The sequence below is a fragment of the Periplaneta americana genome, chromosome 1 (genome assembly GCF_040183065.1).
Source record: "Periplaneta americana isolate PAMFEO1 chromosome 1, P.americana_PAMFEO1_priV1, whole genome shotgun sequence".
Taxonomy (NCBI): Eukaryota; Metazoa; Arthropoda; class Insecta; order Blattodea; family Blattidae; genus Periplaneta; species Periplaneta americana.
In genome coordinates, this window is record NC_091117.1 from 201985592 (window position 1) to 201995187 (window position 9596).

Here is a 9596-nt window from a genome sequence, read left to right on the forward strand (position 1 = left end):
TTTACTATGACCGTAAAGCTACTATGATTGTATATGCGGTCTTGGATCTGTGTGGAGGACGGTTGAACTTCATTAGTAGAAGGGGTGGGAGTGAAGTACATTAAAAAAACTCAGGTACAATAAAAATTAAAGTAAAAATAAAATTATGTCCCTGTATATTTTAGAAGTTCCCCGTATTTTCTTTAAGCTAAATGTTGTAACTGTCCTTTATTTGCTTTCCAGAAACCTGGCAATCCTACTGCAATGTGTCATTTATGCCGAAGTAACGTAAGTTTCGCCTTTGTCACCGGGAAGTTAGGCATAGTATAGATTTTGTATACCCTTGGTTTATGGAATTACTCTCAATGTAGTTATTACCTGAAACAACAACTATAATTTCAAACTGAAAAGAATGACTGGAATCGCGTCTTCTGTAACGGTAATATAATGAGCTAGAAGTCGGTCTGTGAGCGGCCCGGAATTACAAGTGGCACACTAGCGAGTCATGTAACGCAAATTTGCTGTTTCGAGTGACGCATGGAAGAAAATGCGGGAAAGCTGCCACAACGCAACAACATAAAATGTGGTAATATAAAATTCTTTCGCGCGGAAATTAATCCGGGCCCCAGGGTAGCAAGCGAATATAATATTACTGAAACACCGACGAGGCGACGAAGCATATAGTTTGAGCTTTTGAAGTCCATACACTGCTCATAACAGTGGGTGACATACATGAGATCAGCATAATAATTATTCGACTTATATCACTTATATAGAATTATAAGCAACCAAATGTTAGATATAAAACAATCATGATCTGCATCGATAATTGTAGATCATAGCCTACTACATTATCGCTCAGCAATTATTGCACGTATTACAAAGTAATAAAACTCCAAGAAACGAATTACATAACTTTTTTTAGTAGGTTATTTTACGACGCTTTACCATAATCTTAGGTTATTTAGCGTCTGAATGAGATGAAAATGATAATGCCGGTGAAATGAGTCCGGGGTCCAGCACCGAAAGTTACCCAGCATTTGCTCATCTTGGGTTGAGGGAAAACCCCGGAAAAAACCTCAACCAGGTAAAGGCTGGTTCACAATAAACCGGAAACGGGAATCGGAACGAAAACGAAAACGGTAAAATTTTTAAAATGTATACATTTAAATGTGAGCATTCACAATTAACGAAAAGCTTGCCAGAACCCGAGATCGGGAACGGAGAATTGGCCAAGTTTCGACTTTGGCGTTCACGTTTCCGATCACAGCCCACAAGATTCATTCTATTGCCATCTAAAAGCTATTTTGTCGTCGTATATTTTGTAGCAAAAAGACCGTGACATAACCTATGCATTATTTTGTTCTGTGCTGTGCATCATGGAGCAAGTTTTATTTTATGAGATTCTAATATTGAAATCCTCACATTTACGATAAGCGGCGCGCCTCGTATAAAGATGAGAAAATGAAGAAGAATACGTGGCTTTCAATAGCTGCATCTTTGAACACCGAACGGAAGCGAATCATATTTTATTACTGTATTGGTTGTATTGCACACTACATATTCACGCTTCAATTCAATAACTACTGTTGTGTTCATTTTTGTTCTATTACAAATGTTTCTTCTCTAATTATTTTACGTTATGGTAGACTTAAAATAGGTTGTGATAATAAAGATGCATGGGCATATTTATAGTACCGTACCTAATGAAATGTGTCAGTTGAAATTTCGAAGTTGGTTAACCTACGTTTATGTTGGCTGCCTTGTACTCATGAGAGAACGCCATTGGTCAATTATACACAAATAACATCAGAATGCGTAATATCGACTTTACATATCGTTATTGACATACATATCGATATGCATAGTCGTCTACGTTCTCGGTTTATTGTGAATCAAAAATGTTCATATTCACGTCCTCTGCTTCTCGTTTTCATTCTGGTTCTCGTTCCCGGTTTATTGTGAACCAGCCTTAACTTGCCCCGACCGGGAATCGAACCCGGGCCACCTGGTTTCGAACTTTTTGTTTCTGCATGCTTTATTAATTTTATCATTCTGCACAATTATTTATAATATTGCACAAACATTTCCCAATTTGCACAAATATAATTTTTCATTTGTACATTTTTGCGACAATTATTTATTTTCTAGCTTAAACCCTGCTGCTCACATTGTAGGATACTGTGAATAATCTAGAAGAAGCCGCTTCACGTATTGCTCAGTGGCAGCAATGACACCAAACATATTTTCCTCTAACACATTACTTAATACAAGAAGCTTTAACACGTTCACCGCATTAAAAATCATTCTCGTCATCCGCTAGCCATGGGGATTGGGAAGATGAATATTTGACAGCGAAACCGACCCTCTTTCCGCCACATCAACATTAATCCCAGCCTTAACTACGTCATTTAGCTTACCATATTCATCAGCAGTCGAGGGGAGAGCGTCTCCATCAATGCCCATTTGTAGTTTTTTCACATTTGCATACAAATAAAATATTGATATTATGAAGACAACATGATTTTAGATTTGAGATCATATACAGAGTGTCCCATTTATCTTGTGCACATATTATAACGTTTTTGTTTGGATAGGTATTGGAATTTGTGTTTTTGAGAGTTATGTTAGAAGGAGGGGCTGACATGTAGAGATATGGTGCATGTAACTATATTATGGTACAAGATACACGTGACGTCATCAATTTTTTAGTAGCACTACATACTTAATCATGTTACATTTATTACACACATTAAGACTTTTCTCTATCTACATTAATGACGTATCAAAGAACTTACAGTATTGCCGATATCACCTCTATGCCGACGACCTACAACTTTACATACATTCCAGACCCAATACGATCAATGAATCGATTGACAAGTTAAATTGTGACCTAGCCACTGTCTCCACTTGGGCGGCCAATTTCGGACTCGCACTTAATCCAAGTAAGACTCAAGCCATAATTATTGGACATAAGCGTTTAGTTAACTCCCTTAATAACAGTAATCTTTCAGTTGTTACTCTTAACAACACGCTAATCCCTTATTCATCTGTCGTAAAAAATCTTGGCTTCTTTTTTGATAATAATCTAAGTTGGAATTTTCAAGTTAAAGAAACGATAAAAAAAATCTGTTCCTCCATTCACTGTTTGAGTCGCTTGAGAAACTTCTTGCCCCAGCAACTAAAACTTACCCTAGTGCAAACCCTAGTAACGCCGCACTTCGATTATTGTGACGTTTTGTTAAGTGACCTAAGTTCTGAATTGTCAGTCAAGTTACAGCGAGCTCAGAATATGTGCGTCAGATACGTGTGCAACATCCGACGGTATGATCACATATCACCGTCCTTCGCAAGTCTCTCGTGGCTCCGACTTAAAGAACGTAGAACTTTACACTCTTTGTCTTTACTCTTTCGAATTCTGCACACTTCAACACCAAATTACCTTTCGTCTCGTTTCTCTTATCTATACTCTAACCACGATGTAAATACCAGATCACTTAACTGTGGCACGCTAAGTATACCTCTTCATAGAACATCTTGTTATTCATCATCTTTTACAATATCCACCTCGCGTCAATGGAATTCCTTGTCACAAAGTATTAGGGGCTGCAAGACAATAAACACCTTTAAGAACAGCTTAAAAGATAACCTTATTAGCATTTCACTCCAATCATACTGATTTAAACTATCACTGACTACATTGTTACTTTTTTCTTTAGACATCATCCTGATTGTGCTGTATTTTAATTGTCTCGTAATAATCTCTTTCTATTATCTAATATTATTTGAAATATATTAACATTCTATGTATTTTAGTTTAATTCTGCTACACAGTTTATTTCAGTGTTTAATTAATAGTTCATAGTATTTTGTTGTTTAATTTGTAAATAACTTTTGTATACATGTAACTCTCATCTCAATCAAATTGTTGGATTCTTTGTAAGTTCATGCATATGTATATACACTTTTTGCTGGTTGAGTGGAAGAGAAGGCCTTACGGCCTTAACTCTGCCAGCTAAAATAAATCATTATTATTATTATTATTATTATTATTATTATTATTATTATTATTATTATATAAGACGAGTTCAAAAATGTATCACAATGTCACCTTCCCAATCCCTTGTGTTGTTTGTGTGTTGAGATGTTTTTTTAGAGTGTTTTGTACATATATTCATTTATTTATTCCTAAAGGTTGGTTCACAATAAACCGGGAACGAGAACCAGAATGAAAACGAGAAGCAGAGGACGTGAATATGAACATTTTTGATTCACAATAAACCGAGAACGTAGACGACTATGCATATCGATATGTATGTCAATAACGATATGTAAAGTCGATATTACGCATTCTGATGTTATCTGTGTATAATTGACCAATGGCATTCTCTTATGAGTACAAGGCAGCCTACATAAACACAGGTTAACCAACTTCGAAATTTCAACTGACACATTTCATTAGGTACGGTACTATAAATATGCCCATGCATCTTTATTATCACAACCTATTTTAAGTCTACCATAACGTAAAATAATTAGAGAAGAAACATTTGTAATAGAACAAAAATGAACACAACAGTAGTTATTGAATTAAAGCGTGAATATGTAGTGTGTAATACAACCAATACTGTAATAAAAAATTATTCGCTTTCGATCGGTGTTCAAAGACGCAGCTATTGAAAGCCACGTATTCTTCTTCATTTTCTCATCTTTATACGAGGCGCGCCGCTTATCGTAAATGTGAGGATTTCAATATTAGAATCTCATCAAATAAAACTTGCTCCATGATGCACAGCACAGAACAAAATAATGCACAGGTTATGTCACGGTCTTCTTGCTACAAAATATATGACGACAAAATTAGCTTTTAGATGGCAATAGAATGAATCTTGTGGGCTGTGATCGGAAACGTGAACGCCAAAGTTAAAACTTGGCCAACTCTCCGTTCCCGATCTCGGACTTCGGCAAGCTTTTCGTTAATTGTGAATGCTCACATTTAAATGTATACATTTTAACAATTTTACCGTTTTCGTTTTCGTTCCGATTCTCGTTTCCGGTTTATTGTGAACCAGCCTTAAGTGGTATAGTGTTAAAAGTTGTGTAATGAAGATGTATAATAGTTAAATGCAATCGAATGAATTATCATAAATTCCATTAGGATATTATATTATAACTTAAATGCAGTCTTGGACAAAAATGACCGGCTACCGTACGCTGAGTCTCCCTCGGAAGACTTCGGTTGATTCCGTAAAAGCTTAGGTTCACACGTGAAGGAATGTCTTATGCACGACTCCGCCCTGTTTTTCATTTGTTTTGTTTGTTTGTTGCTTTCTCTGTCCGTTTATAGGTCAAGTGTTATGAATAAACTACAGTATAACGAAAATATATTCAAAGAGTAAATTAGGTGCAAAATAAACATCCTTTATCTAGTCGTGTGAACCAGGCTCTGCCCGAAGTAGACTCAGACAAATTCACGCTATAGGAGATCGGTCATTTTGGGTATAGGCTACAATAACATCTATAGAGCAAACTTTGCCAGTTATTCTTTGTCCACCTTCATTTGCATCTCGAATAACCGCTTAACGCTAGTTTAATAATAATAATAATAATAATAATAATAATAATAATAATAATAATAATAATTTATTTTATCTGGCAGAGTTAAGGCCGTAAGGCCTTCTCTTCCACTCAACCAGCAAAAAGAGTATATACATATACATGAACTTACAAAAATTCAACAATTTGATTTAGATTAGAGTTACATGTATACAAGAGTTATTTACGAATTAAACAACAAAATACTATGAACTATTAATTAAACACTGAAATAAACTGTGTAGCAGAATTAAACTAAAATACATAGAATGTTAATATATTTCAAATAATATTAGATAATAGAAAGAGATTATTACCAGACAATTTTGAAAGTACAGCACAATCAGGATGATGTCTAAAAGAAAGAAGTAACAATGTAGTCAGTGATAGTTTAAATCAGTATGATTGGAGTGAAATGCTAATAAGGTTATCTTTTAAGCTGTTCTCAAAGGTGTTTATTGTCTTGCAGCCCCTAATACTTTGTGACAAGGAATTCCATTGACGCGAGGTGGGTACTGTAAAAGATGATGAATAACAAGATGTTCTATGAAGAGGTACACTTAGCGTGCCACAGATAAGTGATCTGGTATTTACGTCGTGGTTAGAGTATAGATAAGAGAAACGAGACGAAAGGTAATTTGGTGTTAAGGTGTGCAGAATTCGAAAGAGTAAAGACAAAGAGTGTAAAGTTCCGCGTTCTTTAAGTCGGAGCCACGAAAGACTTGCGAAGGACGGTGATATGTGGTCATACCGTCGGATGTTGCACACGTATCTGACGCACATATTCTGAGCTCGCTGTAACTTGACTGACAATTCAGAACTTAGGCCACTTAACAAAACGTCACAATAATCGAAGTGCGGCATTACTAGGGTTTGTACTAGGGTAAGTTTTAGTTGCTGGCGCAAGAAGTTTCTCAAGCGACTCAAAGAGTGAATGGAGGAACAGATTTTTTTTATCGTTTCTTTAACTTGAAAATTCCAACTTACGGTATTATTTCGAGGTTTTCCGTAGTTCTTCAAAGAACGTGAGGTGTTTTGTTCTTCTTTTGTAAAAAAAAACGTAAGACTTACGTAATATGATAAATGACTGTGTTTCTTTATGTAAAAGTTAGAAAAGAACAGACAAAGAAAATGATTTGTTCTTTCCTATATTTCAGTATAATAAAGGATAGAGAGGTAAGCGGTTGTAAGATGGCATTTACAAGCAAAATAAGTAAGTCTATCCATTATATTTTATCTGTGAAGATGCTTGGAACGATCGTATTTAAATATCCATATTTCACACCTCTTAACATTTTCATAATGCGAGTATCTCCAAGCAACAATCTTTTTGTTGTCCTGGAGCAGACATAGTAAACTCGCCCCAAAATGCAGGAGAAAATCGTCCGAAGCCAGTAATGCAGACTGTAACACTTGATTTATAGAAGGAAGTTGATTGCACAGTGCTTTGTGGTGAACCCATTGTGGAAGAAGAAAATAAGGATCGTGAAAAAGAATAATAGCCTACTAAGGTTAGGATATGTTTCCTCAGTGTCTATAAATTATGTCTCATACGAACAAAACGAGTGAAAGCGACAAATGGCGTATTTAAACGACACAGGAAAAATGATCGAAGTTATTATGGGTGAAGAAAATTAAATGTAATTCAGAAATTTACACCAATGTGCAAGAAGCCTTTGTATGAAAGAAGTTGAAATAAAAATGACATCATTTATTGTTCATACGGATGATTGATATTTCACTTTTGTTCAATAAATTAAATGAAAACGTATATATTTACGGTTTTCATTTGATTCCCATCGTACTAACAGTGTTGTGAATGTGATGATGAACAAAAACTATTAACTAATGCATCAACCAGACACATTATTATTATTATTATTATTATTATTATTATTAGTAGTAGTAGTAGTAGTAATAGTAGTAGTAGTAATAGTAGTAGTAGAGTAGTAGTAGTAGTAGTAGTAGTAGTAGGCCTAGTAGTGGTAGTAGAAGATAAATAATAGCAATTAACTATTATTATTATTACTATTATTATTATTATTATTATTATTATTATTAGTAGTAGTAGTAGTAGACCTAGTAGTGGTAGTAGGAGATAAATAATAGCAATTAACTATTATTATTACTATTATTATTATTATTATTATTAGTAGTAGTAGTAATAGTAGTAGAAGAGGAGTAGTAGTAGTAGTAGAGTAGTAGTAGTAGTAGTAGTAGTAGGCCTAGTAGTGGTAGTAGAAGATAAATAATAGCAATTAACTATTATTATTATTACTATTATTATTATTATTATTATTAGTAGTAGTAGTAGTAGTAGTAGACCTAGTAGTGGTAGTAGGAGATAAATAATAGCAATTAACTATTATTATTACTATTATTATTATTATTATTATTATTATTAGTAGTAATAGTAGTAGAAGAGGAGTAGTAGTAGTAGTAGAGTAGTAGTAGTAGTAGTAGTAGTAGTAGTAGGCCTAGTAGTGGTAGTAGAAGATAAATAATAGCAATTAACTATTATTATTATTACTATTATTAATATTATTATTAGTAGTAGTAGTAGTAGTAGTAGTAGGCCTAGTAGTGGTAGTAGGAGATAAATAATAGCAATTAACTATTATTATTATTATTAGTAGTAGTAGTAGTAGTAGGCCTAGTAGTGGTAGTAGGAGATAAATAATAGCAATTAACTATTATTATTACTATTATTATTATTAGTAGTAGTAGTAATAGTAATAGAAGAGTAGTAGTAGTAGTAGTAGAGTAGTAGTAGTAGTAGTGGTAGTAGTAGAGTAGTAGTAGTAGTAATAGTAGTAGTAGTAGTAGTAGAGTAGTAGTAGTAGTAGTAATAGTAGTAGAGTAGTAGTAATAGTAGTAGTAGTAATAGTAGTAGTAGTAGTAGTAGTAATAGTAGTAGAGTAGTAGTAGTAATAGTAGAGGAGGAGTAGTAGTAGTAATAGTAGTAGTAGTAGAGTAGTAGCAGTAGTAGTAGTAGTAGTAGTAGTAGTAGTAGTAGGAGTAGGAGATAAATAATAGCAATTAACTATTATTATTATTACTATTATTATCCAGGGAACGGATTTATATGGACTAAAAATATATGAAATATGTAAATATATATGTAGTTATTTTTACCAAAATATGGAATTAAATATGGATTTTTACCAAAATATGGAATTAAATATGGACTTAAAATTATAAAAAAATGACTATGTACGTTAAATATTGGTACATTTTAATCAAACTAAACAAAAAATATAATGGACGTACCTTATCTTCCAATGTAGTTTCAACAAAACACAATTTTTATTGTCTGTTACCATAACAATAGGTTACAAACATTTCTTTCAAGTGCTGAAAAGTGAATCTTCTTCTATTGTCTCTGAGGATAGATTTATACTGACTAAAAGAGCGTTCGACGTCACAAGAAGTAACTGGTACATAATTCAACTTCACAATGTCTGCTGGGGATAAGTCCAAGTTAATCTTCACTGTTGATTCACCACTCATCACAGCAACAACCTTTTGTAGTTCTTCATATCCAGGGTTTTTTGAAAGTACAGTGTCCACCTTAGCTCTTACTGCATCTGCAACTTTACCTCTACCACGATTCAGTTGTTCCACAGTACTATTTATAATTTCAAAACTTTCAGATAGTGAAAGGTGCCTATTTTGGAGACTTTTGAGCGTTTTTATGATGCATGAAAATGTATGCTGAATGTGAGCTAAGTCATTCTTCACACTTATGTCACAGGTAACTGTTTTCGCAGTATCAATTGAGACTGCATCTTCAGAGTCCAATGCAAGGAGAACATTGTTAATAGAGTCTATATGTTCGGCATAATATTCAACTGCTTCTAGCCATGTACCCCATCTAGTTAAAATTGGCTTTGGTGGCAATGGAATTTCAGGGTACATTTCTTTCAACACGTTAACTCTACTGGGAGCTTTGAGAAATACTTTTTTCACTGATGAAATCAACAAATCTACTTTAGGGAAATTGTCTCTGACCACTTCTG